Source organism: Taeniopygia guttata, chromosome 2 (genome assembly GCF_048771995.1).
Source record: "Taeniopygia guttata chromosome 2, bTaeGut7.mat, whole genome shotgun sequence".
Taxonomy (NCBI): domain Eukaryota; kingdom Metazoa; phylum Chordata; class Aves; order Passeriformes; family Estrildidae; genus Taeniopygia; species Taeniopygia guttata.
The window spans coordinates 30,231,142-30,251,873 of record NC_133026.1 but is presented as its reverse complement, the minus strand read 5'-3'; the positions used below and the strand labels follow the sequence as shown (position 1 = coordinate 30,251,873).

General features: G+C 37.7%; 1 protein-coding gene across 5 annotated transcripts in view; it reads right to left on the bottom strand.

Moving 5' to 3' along the window:
- The window catches only part of HDAC9 (histone deacetylase 9), a 458,175-nt gene that overhangs the window by 324,337 nt on the left and 113,106 nt on the right, over positions 1-20,732 (bottom strand). For 2 of the 5 annotated variants that reach the window (XM_072925577.1, XM_072925579.1), the window contains exon 2: positions 19,632-19,744. The exons of the other annotated variants lie outside the window; for them this stretch is intronic. The gene's annotated coding sequence lies outside the window, so the exon portion shown is untranslated. The remainder of the gene's footprint in view (positions 1-19,631; positions 19,745-20,732) is intronic. 5 annotated transcript variants of the gene reach the window in all.

Here is a 20,732-nt window from a genome sequence, read left to right as displayed (position 1 = left end):
AAAGGCTAAGAATAGAACAAACATACTGTTTTCCCAGCCTCCCAACTATTTTCAGCTCAACTCCTTGAGCCAGTGTTTCTAATGTATTTAAACTATTGCAAGAGTAAAAATTTCATGCAAAAAATTCACTAATTTTCTCTGGAAATTTTGATTCTGTGAATATATTTTTTGGGTTTTGCACATGAAATGCTAATGACTTAAAATAATTCAGTACAGGTACATTGAGAGAATGCTATATGCATGTGACCACACATACACAGTAACCCAAACAAATGTTAAAAGGTTTGATTAAAGATTAAAAAGGCAGGAAATACCAGATTAATCTCAAGGGCACAACTTTCATTTTAACACCTTTATGCACAGCTGCTATAACCACACCTCTAACCACACCTCTGTGTGCTGGCTTTTTCCACAGAACTTCTGACACATTTGCTCACAGCAGTCATTGCTCTATTACACCTTTATCTCTCTCCTCTTTGATCATTATGCAATCTATACTCACACCTTATTCTTTGCATGGAACAGCAAAGTAGATAGAAAAAAAAAGTTTTGCAGGCTCTTGACACTTCCTTACAGGTTTTCCTCCCATTCACACTGCAGCAACATGCTCAGTTTTTAGTTTTGCGTAGTCTGATAAGATGGGCAGCAAAGTACTGATCCACTGAAGTAGAATTGCAGCACTAGAAGGCTGAAAATAAAGAGGAGCCACTTGGTTGCCCATGTGGGACGTGACACATGACATTTCCTTTGTCTTCAAGCAGTGGTTAGCATTGCATGGCACCTGCAGCATTCCAAGTACAGTTACTCTTCATTTCACCTGCAGTGAAGTGTTGCAGTGGATTTTTCTTCTGTCCCAGTCTCCTCATCTATTCAGTCCCAAGCTGCAATCCTGCAGTCACAGTGCCAGTGTTCCTGCCCAGTGATGCCTCTGCTCTCCTTCAAATGTCTTGCTCCTTCCAAGCCTTTGGGTTTCAGCTTGTGCAGGTCTGATAATTTTCCCTGCTCTAGATTCCTTTCTCAAGAAGTTCCAGTGTGTTCAGAAAAACCTGAACCCTGAACAGATTTTTCTACCTCTAAACCCCTAGTGTAATTTCCCATCCAGATGACCAAAGTGGTCGCCACAGGCAGCAGGAGCACAATGGCAGAAGAGTCCTGCCCACCCCTGGGATTGGGAAACAGAGCAGTGCAAAGCTGTAACACACACACATCCTCTATGCACCAGCATTTGCAATGCCTTTACTAAAGTAACAATTGCAATACAGAAAAATTGCAGAGGGACAGCTTATCCTGCTTAAACCCTGTGTTTAACTAGTCAGTGCATCTGCTGTTTAGCATTAACTAAAATGTCAGTGTAGACAAAACCTTTCCCTCACCATTTTTAAATGTTCCTCATTGCATGTAGTGCTGGTGCCATACAGGACATGCTGATGATTTACCTGCAGCTGTATTTCAGTGAGCAAATCCTTCCCAGCCTGCAACACCCAAACATATCCCCATCATTCTGGGACAAAAGGGGATGGCAATGTAAATCCTTAAAGATTACATGGCCCCTTGTGAACGGTTAAGTGGAGATTATTTAAAAGACTTAATTACACAGAAACCTGACACACTCCTTTTTAATGGGCAGGCAGACTGTTGTTTATTTAGTTTTAGAAATCTAGTCTAAATTGGGCCTTGAGAAAGAGAAAAGTACCCTAGGTTTCAATTAACAGATTGTCTTCCACTAGTCAAGGGATAATCTGAGCTTTACAGAAACACACATAAGAAGTAAAAATAAAGCATAAGTACTTCCTCATATTGTATATAGTTTTGCATCAGCCTAGTTATTCTGTGGTTCATCATTGGTATTAAAAATCTACAAGTATAAACTAGTTTAGAGGCTATTAACAAAGTATTACTATCTCTTACTATTTAGAAGTCATTAAATCTTTCAATAAAGTCCAGTTTATAAACAACGGTTTAGAAAGGACATCATACAATTAGGAGTAAATAAGACAGAGGCTTTCAGAATGCAAACGTGCAGCAAAAGGAGTGTGTCAGTTGATAGCAACAAAATATTTTTATAAGAGAGAGTGATACTAGTTAGTAATATCTGTACCAAATTGGGAAATGTTTTGACTGCAACTATGCAAATTAGTGACTGGAACTGTCTGTTTAGATGTACTGGGATATATTTGTGACACACATGTTGTGTCAAATGTCTGTTGAGTAAAAAAAAATTTTTTTAATAGAATAAACAAATTTTTAGTATCAGAGAGAAATACTTCAAAACCTTTTTTTAATAGTTTTCATTCATAATGACATAAAAATTTATTCCTGTAGACTGAGGTACTTCACTCTCAGGAAAAAAACCCAAAGCAATATTCTTCAAGAAGTATTACTGTGTTACTAACGAGAATGAGGAGAATTAAAAACTAAGATAGAAGCTAGGCATACAATAGTGATTTGCTGTTCAAATTGGCTAACGCTTTGGTCCAAACAAATGAAACATATTATTTTCTCTTTAATGATTAGCGTGAAGGAAGATCTGCACACTGCTCTCAGCAGTTGGAAGTAGCAAGAAGGAACTTAAACATTTAAGCAAGAAAAACTCAGGTTGCTACCTGGCATGAATTTCTGAGTTTGCAGTATACTTCAGGGTCAACAGAGGGCAAGATGATTATCTACCAAAGATTCATGAAAACAAATTGACAAAATTGCTAGGTCCTTCATACATATTGTTTTAGCTTCCAAAGTATATATATTCACAATACTGCAAGCAAAAAGGAACACAGGTCCCCACTTGCAAGAAAAAAATATACATAAAAATTACCAATTTTCTTTTCCAGGTTAGTTTCTAATTGTACCAAATTGTACGTGCTACTTTGGCTTGTGTGTATCTATGGACTTAAAAAAAGTGTAGGGAAAATTGATTTCTGCTTGAAAAAAGTACACTAATTGAAATCTTATAGAAAAAACTAACACTTAATAGCTTTATAAATCCTAATGATTTCAGGAAACAATTAGCAAGACAAGCTGTCGCACAGTCATTGCACTGCAGACTTGCTATTGTGAATTCAAGATTTCTGCTCTTACACTAAATCTGGCTGAAATTTTCCAGTGACATTTAAAGCTTGATGGGAAAGACAAAAAGTGTTATCATTTTAGCCCTGTTGCCTCAAGAATGAAGGCCAAAATTCCTGTATTTAAAACTACTTTGGTTGCCCTTGACAGGATAGGATTACATTTTTTTTTATATTTTTTGCTATTATTTAGGAAAATGGGTTTTTTAAAGAAGTTTCATTTATGATGCATGCTCAGCTTATTATTTTTCTTCAGTTTCACATTATAATTCATTATATATCACTCCTTCAGTTCTCTGAGCTGCCTTCCATCCATTTAGAATCCCCATTGTTCTTGCAAAATTACATTATTCTCTCTAAGAAGGAAAGCAAAGCTGTGGACCATATGGTATCTCCACTAAATTAGTAGAAGTTTCACTGATGGCAGTGGAAACCAGAATTCATCTACCCTACAGATTGCATCTTCATGTCATTGTTTTGGATTAAACCACAAATGAAATGGCAGTTAGATTTGATTGGTTAAGCCTGGAGGAGTAAAAATATCGTTAATTTAAAAAGAGAGTTATTTGTTGCTCTTTCAATTATCTAGTTATAATAAAAAAAAACAACTTTGATGATGTCCTCATGCTGATTTTCACCACACACCTCTCAGAAACCTGCACTATTAAGAATTATTTGCACCGGTAAAAATGCAACCTGCCTTCATCATGGTGCTATGAAATGAATAAGCACTCAGCAGCTAGTATCAGAAAAGCAAATTTAAAACAAATTGGCATGCACAGAATTCCTCCAGTAGAATTATCCACCCCATCATGCCACAACTGTAAGTACTTCTGCAGGGACAGGTGTATTACTTCTGAGCTTGAGCTCAAGAGGAACCAAACTGCCTTTGACTGAAGGAGGAGAGAGGGTCCAGAGTCCTGAGAAGGTCATTCTTGCAGATCAGCAAAGAATCCTGGATCTACACAAAGTCCCCAGCCTGGCTCAGCAGACAGCTGGGATTAACTAGGAGTCATGAATGACAAGAACCTTAGGGGAAAGGCAGGTCCGCCTTCTCTGTGGAAGGACCAAGCTCATCTATCTGCTATACTTGCGCAGCTTGTCCTTGGCAGAAAGCCCATCAGTGGGCAGGATTCTTTACTTGACACATCATTCCAGGCACAGTTCAACCGAAAACATAAATATTTTTAACTTGCTGGCTTGCCTTACCTATTGAAAGCACGCTGGAAATTCCCCAGCATGTTCTTGAGCATGAGAGGTGCCTGGGGCAGCTGCTGTGGCTTCACTGCTGCCAGTCTGCACCGTCCATGGCCCTGGAGGCTGGCATGGTGCCCTACGCTGCAGGTGGCCAGCAGGGAGACACCTGCCACCCTCACCTCCCTCCCAGGACAGGCTCAGGCCTCAGCCACCACACCCAACCACATCCTGCTCCATTGCTGAAGGCTTTCTCAACAAAGTCAAGGTATTGCTGCAAATGCTCAACACATTGGCAGCACTTATGCCCAGACACAGAAAAGACTGACATACTGGGAACAGAAAATGCATGGGTAGTAAATAAATAAATAAATAAATAAACTGGATATAATACGGTGAAGATAATCTATTTTCATCTTTAAATAATTAATTTTTAAATTATATGAGACTTCTGTAAAACCTACAATGAAATACTACTTAACTGAATGAATTCACAGCAGATATGTCTCAGACTACATCAGGGTTATGGTTATGGCCATAAATTGTATTAAATGTTTATGAGTTAGTTGAAATATTGCAGGCAGGATCTCTTTTTCTTTTTTCACTGTAGGGTGTACAGATAGAGTGTAAAATCCTGTACATATTTAGGAGATTGTGGGTTTTAATATGATTATTTATTGTTAGATCAATTTATTACGGCAATAGTTAGGGGCCCCACCTGAGATGCGATTACCACCAAGAAAGGCTCTTTATAAAACAGAGTAGGGGCAGAAAACTGAGACCCCTCTTGAATGGAGATAAAACAGATGCAAAAGTCAAAGAATGGGAGAAGCAGCATGTTAGCTCTGTAATAAAAGTCAAGAAGTGAAACACAGAGATGAGATGGCTTAACAAAAGCAGTTAGTAAGAATCTGCAGAAGGCAGAGGGGTACTTAGGCCAAGGGCCAGCTTGAGTTTTCAACTCATGCAAAGGAAAGAACCTGAAAGTAGAAGTGGACTAGATAATGCTCCTGTTTTAGTTAGAATACCACACTCAATAACCTTTCATTTTCATTCCTCTCTAACCAAACGTCCTATCACAGTGTCACAAACTGGAAGATGCTGCTTCAGAAAAAGCACCTTTTACAGGTGTTGTAAAAATTGTCCTAGGAGTAAAATTTTCTAATTGTTCTGGGTACATGAAATGTAGTCCAAAATCCAAATACAAGCTACTAAGACAACAAAAACTGTACCAAGTTTAGGAATATTTTTCCAGCTTTTGTTGCATGTGGCTATGCACTCAGTGAATCAAAACATCCTACAAATATGTTTTTGATCTGATGAGGTCATGATTGATTCAACCAAGCAGTTATCCATCAAATCCCAGTTTTCTGAAATAAACTTTCACAGGGATATTCCTCTCTCCTGTAATTCTCAATTATGTAGATACCATATTACAGTTAAATTAAATGCACATTTAGCAAGCTTGGTGTTCAATTACTTGTGCAGGAACAACTTGCACAATCTAGTAAGTTAATCTTGTTAATTATGAGACCACTCATAACTAACTAGATATTTATGCAAATGAAATTAACACAACATAGAAAGATGTGCAACAATTATTTACATTCCCCTGTGCTCTGAACAGAGCATAATTCCTTCAGAAATCTTAGTGCATATTTATATGTTTAAAGACCAATCTAATATATAGAGATATATAAGGTTCTGGCAGCTCCTGAAAACTTGCATACCCTGAGTTTGCATGCATGAGTTCCCAATGCAAACAACACAATTTTAAAACAGCAGAATGAAGTGTGGAAGAATGTGTTTACAGAAATAAAAGGAAAAAATAAACCCTGGTTATTGCAGCCATGCTACCTTATACCACTAAATACCACCCTAGCTAGTAGTCAGCCCTTCAGTGCACTGCCAAGCAGCAGCTCTGGTGCTGAGCAGAAAACTGGCCTGCAACTAAAAACTGTCCTTTTACAGGTTGAAGAGGATGCACCACAGCTATGACTCTCTGAATTTGAAAGGACAATCATCAGAAAGCCTGTTATGACTTTCTGTTCACAACCCAGAAATCAGAAGAGTGCATGTCTCAAGTGTCCTCCCAAAGAAAAGGCAGAACTGTGATATACTCCAAGTATTGAGGGTATAAGAGAAGTGGGCTGACCAGATATCTTTCCCTTTCCTCAATCATTTCTGCAGCTCTGTGTTCCTAGATGCTTCCAGCATGGTCTTCCTACTGCTATAACAGTTTGGACTTCAGCTTCTGGAATGCTCACATGCGATTACCATTTATTCAGTCACTCACAGTTTTCCTTAGCATTAAAGCTGGCATAAAGCAAGTGGTAATTTTTGATACTTTAGAGTTTCAATAATGCTAAAAGAAATATTAGTATGTTTGTGTCTGACACCGCTTTAAAGAATGTTACAAGCAAGGGATGTATAAGGGCTTCTCAAAGCAAAATGTATTGTGGAATTGTATTCAATGGGAAGAGTTGCACAACCCAACAGTAGAGGCTGCAACCAGTTCAATCCAGAATTACACATCTATACCCACATACATAAATAGACACAGAGAAATGCGTTATCATGCTTACATTTTTTTCTACCTGTTCCAGAACTGAAAATAAACAAACCTTAAAAAATAAATTATCAATAAAAAGTTGAGTCTCAACTCAGAGCAGAGTGCCTCTTAAATGCTTTTAAGTGACTGAAATTAATTTCAAATATTTTGTTGCTCTTTTTAAACAGTGGAGAAAATAAATAATTCAGTAAATAGAATCTGGGTCCCATGAGCTCTTTGATAATACTATGCCTGTATTAAAGATGTTTTTGGAAGTTCTTGAGTATATTTCCAGTCTGTCAGAAATAAAGACGACTGTCAGATACTCTTATTAATCAGTTGGAAAAGCCAAAACCTCCCAGTGGGAGGCAGAAATGTTATACTGATGTGATTATGAGTCACTGCAGTTTTGGTTGAATCAAGGTCATTTATTTGAAGGTCTGTTGCCCAAAAATGCCTCCTAATTTGCAAAACTCTTCTTTTTTGGGTTTTTTTTTTTTCCCTTTATTCTCTTTTTTTCTCCCTTTTTTTTAACTGGATATCTCATATAAAAATTTGTTTCCATTGCTTTATGCTGAGGAATTTTCTGTTGGCCCTTGTGTAGCATGATGCCTGTAACATCCAAAACAGAGGGCTCCAGGATGTCTGCCATAAGAAAATATAGTGGCTTGCTTTATTTTTGAAGATTAATACAGTTGGCAACTATAAGGATATGAATGACATGATTTACAAGTTAGTGGGCCAGACAAAAAAGGATTGAAAGATTATCTGCGAGCAAAGAATCAACATTTCAAACAGAGGAAATAGGAACAGAAAAGGCTGTTCACAGTCCAAATCTTTCCAGCAGTCCAAGGTAGCAGGGAAGAGAGTGTGTGTTAAATCCTCTGCGCCAGCTCCCTCTGCAGGGGTCTGGCTGCAATTCTGGCCAGCAGATTTCACCCTCGGAGCTTATAATTGCATGTAATTCCTGTATCTGAGTGGGAAACAAATGCACAAGAGAGCAGATCACTTCTTATGGCTGGGAAATAAATCTAAGACAAATCTCTTATATTATGGTTTTTTTCTCTTTAACCCAATTACATTATCTGAACTCAAGTTGCCTGCATTTTTAATGTCAAACTGGCAGCAGCTGGGAACTTTGCCATAAAGAAGACCCGGTACATTAAGAAGTATCTGCACTCTAAAACAGGTCGGTGGTTTGACCATGGCATGAATAGTTTGTGAATGAACAAGATTAGCTACTTTTCACAGCACCCCTGAAAATCAGTTGTTCCCCCTTTGCACTTCACAGCACAAGCCTGGTGAGGCACATCTAACGTGCTTAGATGCCTTCCTTGGGTATTGCACTCGAGCTTCTTCCAGACCTGCCCTTATATCGTGAGAGACACTAGAATCAGCACCAGAACAGGAGCTGAATAAAAGGATTAAAATAAATTATTATTAAAATAATAAAAATAAATAATACAGGAGCTGTATTATGAGTCCTGAATATTGTCATTCCTTGGCCTTTTTCTCCTAGTTTGCAGGTTTTCATAAAAGACAACAGACTTCTTGGTTGTGAAGATCATATAAACTCCTAGAAATTGCCAGGAACAAGCAGATGGGGAAAAAACCACATAACATGTCTACTGGTAAGTTACAGACCACAGTCTGGAGAATTCAAAAAACATCAATTACTCCTAACTTTAAAAGACTCTTTGAAAGGCATTTCTGACTCCTTCCCACACCAGCCCTAAGGGAAGAAACAACCCTCTCATTCTGCTCTCAGCCCAGCATGGAAAGCGAAGGACTGCTTCAGCTGCACTATCCAGTGAAGAAAAGGAAAGGAAAAAAAGCACAATTTAAACCAGGGTGGGATCAGGGAAGGATACTGCAGCCAAATCAAACACTTTCCAAATGCTGGAACAGAGCACAATCCTGCATACAAATGAACCCTGCTGGGTTTATGATCTTATGATCTGCACAGTGAACTTTATCAAGGTATCAGTTCAATGCTGCACCCTATTTACAGATAACAGCACTCAAGCCTTTCAGGGGCTATGATAATACTAGGCAAATACACACTAGTAATGACTTCTTCCCAAGGATTAAGTGGTAGCAGTTTGGAGCTGAATATCAGAGATTCTTGTTCATGTTTCCTGGTTTCTCATTTTCTGTACCCAAATGAATATTTTCTAAACACAGTAACTGGAAAAAATGGTCTTTTCGCTCAAGCATTTAAACAGTCAATCCTCTAGAGAATAATAACACCAAAGAAAAACAATACTAACCGGATGGACTGAACCCCGACCAACAGCTCCCCCTACCAGCTAATTCAAAGAGGATCAAGAGAAGCAAAAAATGAAGTTTAGGTTTCAAAAACACTGTGAACTAAAAGGTAAGTTGTCCAGTGATAGAAGGAAATTTTAATACATGCACAGATTTTTGTGATGAAAAAGAACCTTACACCACAGACTATGTCTCAATGGAGTGCATCTGAGAAGTCACCGAAAAACTGGATTTATCTTTAATGAGATGTTTAAATCTAGAGGATAAAGGTTTTCTATTATGTTTTATAATACGAGAGCTACATTTTATTACAGCAGTGTTGGAAGGTAAGTCAAGATGTTGACTGAGTTTGTGATAAGTATTCCAGATTCCCAAAAGCACTTGGGTTCAAAGGGACCTTAGGACATTGTCCGCCTAACCTTCTGCTCTGCCAGATCAACACTGAATTTGGATTACATTGTTTAGGGCTTAGTCCCATTGGGCACTGAAAAACTCCAAGGGCAGAGGCTCCATAACCTCCCTGAGTAATCTGTTTCCTTAATTATCTTCACATAGATTTTTACCCTTTTATTTTACATTTCTGACAACTCTTGTTATCTTGCTGGACATCTCCATAAAAAATCCTAGCTCCATCTTCATGGCAACATCCTCTTCAGATATATCAGAAGGCTGCTATTCCCATCCCACTTTTATTCCTACCTGAGTGAAATCCATTTAACTAAAATGGATTTCTTACTTACTAAAAGTAAGTCTCAAGGGCAACTTACGATGGTTTTTTTGGACACACAACACACACATTGTTTGCATTCAGCTACACTCAGAGAGAGAACTCATTTATCATGAAGCTGTGTGATCCATCACGCAGACATCTCCAGACGTCTGAGTTGGCTTACGCATGTTACACAGTACATAGATAAATCTACCTGTCTTGTGCACACATATCTATTCAGCATACCAATAGGGCATCTCATGTTTTGCAAGCATTTAATCTGTGATTTGTGCAAGGGTTTTCAGTTCTAAAACAGTTTTCAACATTCTGAGCAGCTTCAAAGAGCCATTTGCATTCCTTCCTTAAAAAAAAATAAAAACCCTAACAAAATAACAAAAAAACACAAACACAAAAAACACAAAACAACAAAAAAAAATCACCAGAGCCCAACAAAACACTCAAATGTTTAATCAAAATGTTTTTCTCTGCTTTCCACCAACTGTTTCCCTTATCCTCCCACATATGGTTATATGCCCTGACTCTAAAAGGATATATTAATAGTACAGTGTAACAGCAGCAGGCCCAAAGCATGAATTTTGCATCTGAAAATGTGACATTCCCAAACTTCTCAGTGAAAGGTGCAAATAGGTATTTTGAATGCTTAAGAAGATTGACTATGTTGATTCTAAAAGTTCTTATATACTTATGAGTCAGAAATCTATTTTAGTTCCTTTAGGATTATATTTATGACACTCTCTTAAGCCTTACCTTTGAACTAAGGTACTTATACCTTATATAAGCACAAAAATAATACCTCTAATACCATTTAAAGCCTTCTAAAATGTTTATTGGTTTCCCTAATACTTTGTGAGTATATAAAATACTCAGTAGTGAAATTGAGTGATTTAAAGCTTTTAATAGCCTTCTAGAAGGAAAAAAAAAACAACTGTGTGTAATTTGTTTGTTGCCTTTTCTCTTGTAAAAAGCATATCTATACCTGAAACTGGTGCTCCAAAACAACTCATAGATATACTGCATGTAAATTATGGATTCACATTTACTGCCACATGTCATTTCTATACAGTACAGACTGACACATAATTATAACCCTAAAGAAACCAGTTCCCAGGTTCCCGTGTATGAGCAAAGCACTTCTGCCTTCACAAGCACAGCACAGAAAAAGCACAAAGTCTCCACAGAGAGCATGAACAACTGAATACATCCCATTTTTTACTTCTTTTTTCCCCCGCTAAATAGTAATATATTGTAGTATATTCATGCTGGAATTCATTCAATTGGACATCAGAAACTTGCTGTAAGAGTAGCTTTTTCCTTGAACTCACACAACATTTTTAATTGATGCTATGTAGCTAAAGCCATAGCAGTTAAAACCTCCAATTTTAAATACCGCTAAAGAATAAGCTTTTCCTCACTGGTGTAAGTGACTCACTGATAGGTGTTACAGTTCAGCTTTTCCAGGTACAAGAGACACTTGACAACACCTTACTGCACTTTGACTAACAATTGTAAATTGGTCAAATGCAGGGCCTCAAAAAAAACCCCACTTATTACCATAAGAAACTTTATTAGTTCATTAGTTAGTAACAATAAGGAAAAAATATTCTACACAACTACAAATAGATATTTAATCATGTATCTGTACATAGTTGCTATGTAATCTATATTTTAGGAAACTCCATGATGGGGAGAAACAATTTTTTTTCTATTCGAATTAGACATTCTTTTATCTTCTGATCATCTTACTCTTAAAATCTTTCACCAAAAAGCAAAGTTCTCCACCTGTGTTTGCATTATGTTGTATTCACATTTCACAATAGGCATGTAGAAATAAACTTTAAAAAATTATATACTTATATATGTATATATTACTGTATGTGCACTCTTATTTATATAAGGGAGTCCACACATTTATTCAGGCATCTCAGGAATGCTGTACAAAAGCCTGTGTGCAGTCTCAAGCACCAAGTCTACAAGAGAGGAAATCTGTGTTTGCTTTCATAATAGTAAATCAACATGAGGGACAGAACAAAACCCTTTCTAGTCACCTGCTAGTTACTTTCATGAATTAAACATGCAGGAAATACACCATCGTTAGCTATACAGTTTTATTTGCAGTCCCTCATTTCCCAACAGTAAATAAGAACCACATATATAGCCACAGCACAAACATTCAAAGCCCTGTGAAGAGCAGAAGCTGTCGCAGCCCAGATGCTCAGCGGTCCCTCAGCTGCCCACAGAGCCTGACTTTGCCATTCCCTGCACCTGGGAGCCCCAAGGTGAACAGCCTCATGTGCCTTTACACAGTCCTGCCCTCCTGAGGATGGCTGAACACCAGTGAGACAACAGAAAGTGGTGAATGAATTAATTGCTTTGATTTGCTTGTGCATGCGTGGCTTTTGCTATTAAACTGTCTTCATCTCAAGCCACACATTTTCTCACTGTTACCCTTCTGATGTCCTTCCTGTGTGTCCCCAGCACAGGTTCAGTTGACCTATTGAAATGAGTCCAGAGAATGGCCAAAAAGATAGAGGGGGATGAAGCACCTCTCCTGTGAGGCAAGTCTCAGAGAATTGGGACTGCTCAGCCTAGAAAAGAGAAGGCCTTAGGGTGACCTAACTGCAGCCTTCCAGTATCTGAATGGAGATAAAGAAAGATGGAGAAGGACTATTTACAAGAGCATATAATTATAAGAAAAAGGGAATGGGTTCAAACTGAAAGAGAGTAGGTTTACATTAGATAGTAGGAAGGAATTTTCACAGTGAGAGTAGTGAGGCACTGGAGCAGGCTGCCCAAAAATTTGTGAATGCCCCATTCCTGGAAGTGTCAAAGACCAGGTGAGATGGGGCTCTGAGTGAGCTGTTCTAGTGGAAAATGTCGCTGCCCATGGCAGGGGGTTGGAACAAGATGTTCTTTAAGGTCACTTCCAACCCAAGGCACTATGATCCTGTGTTCTCTTCCCCACCCCACTAAGGGGTGAGTGAGCAAACAGCGGTGTGGGGCTTTGCTGGCTGGGGTTAAACTATGACAGATTTAATTCCATCCACAGGAGAGGTTTGTTTTGGTGTCTTTCACACCTGGGACCTGGACAGCATTAAGCACAGGCAGTACTTGGGTTACTGCTGCAACTACTGTTGAGTACCACTGAGAGCCCTCTGACTGCTCTGCCTTCGTGTGTCCTCTGCTCAGTCCCTGCTCACCACACCCAAGAAATCCTTCTCAAAAGTGATTTAATTTTGCTAACACAATCATTAACTAATTTTAAATTAATTTCAAATAGTATGATCTCTTGTCCTGTGATAAAACATAAACTAAAGTGAGCATTCATGTTTAGTTGAAATACATTCTAGGAAACAGAATTCCCAAGAATAAGTGAACATAATTAGTCTAAGTCAACAATAGGGCAGTGTTTATATTGGCTGGACTATGAATAGCAAGGATGGGCGTCTATTCAACGTAAATAGGTACATGTAAATAAATTCCCGTGTCCTAAAGACATGGGAATTCCCCATCCAAGGTATCATCCTTTGATGACATCCTTGGATCAGTGAAGTCATCCACACTGGGTGAGGGTGTAGAAAAGGCAGTACAAGATAGCTGCTATAAACAGGCTTGATTTTATTAGTAAGCTAGCTTTCAACAGAACTGTTTTCATGTACAGGAGGTATTTTAATAAGCAAGTATCATGGACTTAGCACTTCCTTCATATGCTGTTCATGACACAGACTTAGCACTTGTCACTAACATATTTACTATGATATCACAAATAAATGGACTTAAATAGCAAAAAAAATCTACAAAGTCTAAACTTTACTCAAAATACAGGCCTTTATTTTAATGGTCAGGATTTCAGCTTCAATGTTTAATTGCCATGGGAAAAAGCTAGTCTAATAAACACTGAATTCAGTGCTATGTTGAAGATCTAATTTGGTATGCAGCAGCTGAGAGAAGGATTTCAGTGATAAGTGCTGCAGCACACATACAGAATGGAGAAGAATTCTGCAGCATGAAGTCTGCCAAAGCCTTCCACTATTTTTTTAATTCTAAAGTTTTGGTTTATATCAGATTTGTAACACTTTAGAATGATTCTCATACTAAGAATAAAAAAAGATGATAAGTGTTAATTTCCAGGAAGTTTTTAAGCTGAAAAATAATTCCATTCCAAAATGTAGCCCAGTGAATATCAATGGACAACAACAGATATGTTAGCAATTTTTGAAGTTCATTTGCAAGTTATATAATCCTAAAATAAAAATAATGTATTTCCCAGCTTTTTCACCCAGAGATAACTGGAATTTCAAGGAACAGCTGGGGAATGTTAATGATCAATAAAAGAGATTTACTTCAACAGTTCAAAGTTGGGGAGCAGTACCAAATACATCCCTCTCAGAGCTAATGTTGTGTCAGTAACCTGGATTATAGAAATGTCATTTATGGCACTCTAGTTGTCTCTTACTTTTCACTCACAAGAGGTCTAGTGCCAAACAAAATTTACATTTGAAATACTACAGTAGTAGTGTATTTCCTAAGCAATTATACAATTCACAGATTTCCTCAAAGAAATAAAAAGCAAACAGAAATAATCAGGACACATGACTATGACACATGACAAAGATACACAAATTTTTGTGAGAAATCTTGTTACCAAGTCTCTCAACAAGTATTGGCACCTGAGTATCCTGTAAAGCATGCGGTCCTGAATTCACTTAAGCAGAAGTGCCCCATAAACATCCAAATAAACCTAAAAATCCCAAAGTAGTACACCATTATACTTCTGAATATCCCTAGATATTAGCAATGTTGCTGTTGGCTATTAGATTAACTACTCTTTATTACAGAAAACCATTCTGGTTCTGTCTTTCTTAATACTTTTCCTTTGACAAAAAGGAGTGCAATTTATGCCTTCACTGCTGTTTATGCAGTTTAGTTATATATAAAGAGGGAGTTGATAAAAAACACTTGGTTTTATTCCATGCTTTGCATAATATTACATTTCAAGATTGGAAAAGAATGTGAACACTTCAAAACTCACAAATGCTTGATCAATTTGTTTGGTTTAATGAGGATGTGTAAGATCCTGACATTTTTTTAGAGTAGGTGCAGAACTTACACGTATTATGCTTAATTTAACATCAAACCCTAAAGAAAACCAGTTTCGAGTTCAAACATAAGATGACAATTCCACTGAACTTAACAGGATTGTGAGAAATTTATTTGAAAAGTGGAATCATTGACGAGGTTTTAACCAAACTTAATCTGTGAGTATAGCATTAATTATAGAAAAAGTATAGAAATTAATTCCACCATGTCTAGCTGAATTACAAATTCACTTTAGTATTGATAATAACCAAATTCATTTCAGTATTGATAATAACCACTCAGAAATCCTTAATTTCCAAATTCACTTCAGTATTTCCAAATTCACTTCAGTATTGATAATAACCACTCAGAAATCCTTAATCCACTGGAAAAATAATGTTATTTCTGAAATGAAAAAAACAAAGTGTGAGAAAAAAAGTAGATGATTACAAATTGGATTATACCTTTTAGGGTCCCATGAGAATGGTGCACAGACAGAGTTTCAGTTCTGAGCATGAGTGATCCTATTGATTCATATAGAAGAAGTAGTCACATTCTTAAGATTTAGTATATACTTCCATAAGTTGCTGAAATTTGAACAGCAGAGATATTAAGTGACATGGAAAAACAGCATCCTCACTTCTAAGGCAGATGCATATAAGAAACCTGTTCTCTTTTATTTGTTTGTGTACATGACTATGGTGAAAACAACCTTAAGAATCCAAATGGTTTCCTGAACACATTTCAGTTCTTATTCAGCTGTTTTATTCACTCCAAGTATTTTAATTCAAAATATAGATTAAAAATACTCATCTATATAGCTAATATAAATTAAATATATATACATATATATCAAACTTAGGGGAGCAAAAGTGTCAGAATAGGCACAACTGGCTGCAGAAAAAAATTTGAAATGTTACATGTAACTCAAAGAAATTCATCAGAGACCATCTCTTACTGAAGGGTAAGGAAAAGACCACATCCTAAACTGAAGATTGCTATTGGAAAAAGAGAAGCAGAGAGGCTAAGGTGAAATAATGTCATTCCACAGCTGTGAGCTGCTTGTGACTCAGAGACTCTGCTGTTTCGAATAATCCTTTTTATGCCCCAAGCTCCAGCAGGTCCCTGAGCCTTCACACTGCACTCTCCACTTCCCCACATACGTATGTTCTGAAAGTGTTTGTACAGCAACACAATACCAGCATTAGCCCAATACAAAAACATCCACGTAGAAAAGTGTTTAAATCTTGTGCTGTATTAAATTAAATGTAATACAAGTAAATGTTTCAGTTAATAAAAATTCTCTGTAATAACTGTTAATCTTAGGGCATTAAGATAACATTTATCGTAATAATATTCATTACAGTGAATAAGCTGATTTGTTAATAATGCATATGTCACATGCACTTCAACGGGATTCCTTTAGTCACCAGCACTACAGCCATTATTTTTAAGTGCTTCCAAAAACATTAATGCACAATGTTAATCTGAAATCCATACCTCTGTTATTTTCACAAAGCAACTGGCAAGGTTTGTTTAGGAAATTTCATGCCAAGCTTCAGAAGTGTGCTCTCTAACCTTCTTCAACACATAATTCAAGATAAACACTTTCTTCATGACAGACATTTCAAGAGATGAAGGAGTGGAACAAAGGCAGAGAGTGACACGAAGCACAAGTTCTGCACCATTAAGATGAATGGACAGATTAGCTGGAAAATCCATAATGACACGTTGTGCTGGCCAAAGCATTTCTGTTTATCTAATTACAGCTTTGTTGCTTAAACGAAAGGAAGCTCTGAACAAGGCCTTTACCTTAGCAGCCCTGCCCCAGCACCTCACCAGTGCTTCAGTGTCCCCATCCATCAGTGCCAACCACTGCAGTTCACCTGACATCTCATTAAAGTGTTTAAAGGGTTTACTAGCCAAACCATTATGGGCTAAATACAATCTTTATGCAAAATGTGCCAAGCAACCTCAGGTATATTGCCAGCAACAGCAAAATAACTCTAGCAATGTATCCCATCCAACACAGCTGACACACATCTCTCAATACCCACAGAGTGCAAGACAGCATTTTCTGCCTGCCTTTAAAAAGAGGTCTGCCCAGCCTATCTAAAATGTAAAAACTGGGAGTGCAAGTCTTTCTGTGCTTCACTCTAAAAAGAAATATCAAAGCAATTTTGCATGCAATAAAGCCTACTGCACTCCAGCCTGCCTTCTCAGTATGTTTGCAGCAATACTGAGGACCACAGTGCACATCTGTCCCCAGCCTAACGGCTACTTCTGTTTCCATTTCAAAGTGTCTTTAGGACACGGGAATTTATTTACATGTGCCTATTTACATTTGACAATTAAAAAAAATAATTTCCGTACAGCAAAACTAGCATTAGCTTATAATGAAAGGTAACGTGCACAATATGTACTGAAAAATATAGGCATGCTGGAGGAAATGCTTTAAAGCAACATATATTCACTGTCTTATTTGTGCAGTTGAATGTGGTGATAAGTTTGTCCCTTCTAGTCCCAAACTTCATGAATCCATAGAAAATGAGGATCAGATCCAAAATATCCCAAACAGTAACATTAATTGAACTTGCAGTAATCATATGATGCATTTTCAAGTCTGCTTCAAGAAGGCATTCCAGAGGCACAGCAAAATTTCTGAACTCTGCAGCCATAGTTCATGGAGATTATATTGTTGTAAGAATATTGGGTCAGGAAGAAACAGTAATTGCAGACACTCCTCCCCAGGTCAGCATAAAAACTACTTAAGAGGTAAGGGGGTACACAGTACTTCAGGATACGTTTCCATGAGTAATTATTTTGCACAATATGGGAAATTCAATACTCAGTCATATCACAGATCAGAATATAAATAACTAAAGTTTTTCAAATTTCAAGTCTCCAAAGCAAGGTTTCCTGAGCTCCCATACAGTCTAAGCAGCACCAAAGCTCACCAAGTGCTTTCCTTTGGGTGAGGATGCTGCAGGTGCACAAAAGTTAATCTTACATAAACCACATCTTCTTTAGTCCAAGGTTTGCAGAGCGTGAGTTGCTCTTTACACCTGGTCAGTCTGGACACTAGGCAGAACAGCACCCCAGTACCCTTAGGATAGCTGTGCTCTGTGCATAACTAAGCTGTCCCAAAAAAATTAGGTTTCTCTCAGAATGCAGACATAGCAGCTTTCTTTTCAAAGCATAGATGCCCCAGAAAAAGAGTACGGCTTCCAGATCCTGGCCAAGCTTCCCTTGAAAGCCCAGTTTAGCAGGAAGCAGAAGACCTAGATCCAGTTTGCTTTTCAGCTGGAGGAGGTCCCAAATGTAACTTCTGCTTTCTGACCTACTTGAATTCAGACAGTTTGAGAGTTCGTCGGGTATCACAAGGTAAAAAGAAAGCAAAAAATGGTGCCTTGCTCTGGCTGACTAGTGAGGGAAGATCTAGGTCCTGATGCCTAACCTCAGGATTATTTTTACTGTTTCATAGGAAGTTCAAAAACTGTCACAGCCCTATAACAGGCTTTTAGTTTTCTTTCTTTAAAAAAAATTGTAACACAGATTTAAAATCTTGTATCGTACATCTTTTGAACATTTGTTAGGATTTTGAGCAGGGAAACTTTGGTTGCTATAAAATCTCAACAGTCAAAGAAGGAGATAAATATAGCTTGCAATGTGATTATACTGAAACAGTTTGTTCCAGTCATACAAGACTCTTGACTTGACATTCCAATTAAAAAAAGAAGCAACAGAAAAAAATATTTCAGATACATACTTCAGTATTGAAGTCAAGGAAGTATGAAATTTTCTTTTTCTAATTTGAAATAACTGGAACAACTGACATTTTAGCTACAGCAGTTACTTCTACTTCATATAATTCTAGATTAAATTAGATAAAAACTCTCCAAATGCATGAAGGCAAATCTTTGTCATTTCATTTACTACATAGCTCCTTACCTTCATCATTCACTTCACAGGACTTACTATTGGCATAAAAGATCATGACTTCTCACCAAGAAAAAGCACTAATTCCTGGAGAGATATTGATAAAGCTTAGATTTATGCATACAAGTAACAAATGACTTCTCACAGCAAAATTTTCCATAACTCTCTGAATATTTTTTCTGTCAGGAAAATTTCTTACACTTTGTTGGTCAGGGTTTTGAGAAACAGGTATTTGGCCTGGTGAAGAGTGGGCTGAGCAGTCCAGACTCTGACCAGATCATCTGGACAGCTTAACACAGCAGGCTACTTTCTCACCATCAAAGTGCATCCCTCTGAAAGAGCTATCGATCCCCTGAGACGAGCCCAGAGCGCCAGTTGCTCTCCCAGTGTCAAATCCTGCAAAGGAAGGAATGCATTCCCGCTAAGGGGAGCCTGCCAGCGCTGAGCTAGCATTTGCACCAGGACTAAAGCAGCTGGGGAAGGGAATCAGTCTTTCAGGAATAAAGAGAAGTTGGCTAAGAGTTCTCCCAGTAAAGGACTGGCACAGATAAAAAAAAAATCCTCCCTCTATGCATAGCAAAGGAAATCACATATTAAAATATCCATGTGAAATACAGATAAACTAAAAATCCTGAGAGCAGTACTGCTTTTAGTAGCTTGATTAAATTACTTTGCTCTATTAACAATCAAAACTCAGTTAAAAAGCAAAAAGTAGGTATCAACTACTTAAAATCCATCTATTATTACATATGTTGAGTTCTCTGACCTCGTTTTGGTTGCTGCCAGGTAAGCCAGGCCAGAAACAACATACCATTTCCTTTTCCAAGTTGAAATGCATCTGAGTTAAGTCTGTAAAAAGTGCAGCAGGAAGAACCTCATGCTTGACTGTCTCAAACTTTAGGATGCAGTTTAAATTTGCTGCTGCTGTTACAAAAAGAAAAAAGAAAAAGAAAAAAAGTAGCTGTAAGGCATAAATTCAGTATTCAGTGAATCTGGCCAAGCGCACACCAGTGCCAGGTTCTATCATGACAGCACACAAGTTCCCAGGCTGCTTGTGCAGCAAACTGAGGAAGAGGCCGGCTCATTAAACTTTCCATTGGGTTACGAACAATCTGCTTTCCAAATCACAGGGATATTCCAAATAGTGCCATCAATTCAGTTCTCTGTGTATTTATTTGCTTTAAATTAGGGGAGTCTCCTTTATATCACTGCTTTAAGAACTCAGTAGCAAGAAAAAGAAATGACAGGACTAATTCTCCTTAGTTTTTTCATTATACCATTTGAGAATGGACATGAAAGACAGCTATCACTTTTGTATCATTTTGTGCTGATATAAATGAATGCAAGTGGTTTAGATTAAAAATAGAAGGCTTTTGAAAACATTATAAATATTCTTCTAAGGCATAAGATGCTGAGCGTTTGCTTCCCCTCCGCCCCCCCCCCCCACAAATCTATTATTCCCATTCAAGAAGATCAAAGGTGACTAAAAGTTTTGACCAAGTTGTTTTCATCATCCTTTGTCTCAATAAACAACTGCAGCCCCAGCAGCATCTATGTTCATTTCTGCTTCTGAGATGCAATGCCCATTACTTGCTGAATGTAGTTACGAAAGAACTTTTTCTCTGTTCCATCTTACTGATACCACTGGACTGCAAGTGGTTGGGCTTTGTGTCCTATCTTTCACAGTAACCCCACTAAAGAACCGAATTGTGAGAATGCTACTAAGGACATATGTTTTAACCATTTACTGTAGCTACTACTGACCTCTTTACCTTGGCTTTCTTTATTACCAGAAGCACAGTACCACCAAATGGCTGGAAAAATCAATCAGAAGAGTGCCAGCAGGTAGACAGTGCCATCAAACACCTGTTTAAATCGTACTATAGAACACAGCTTAGTGTAAATCACCCTT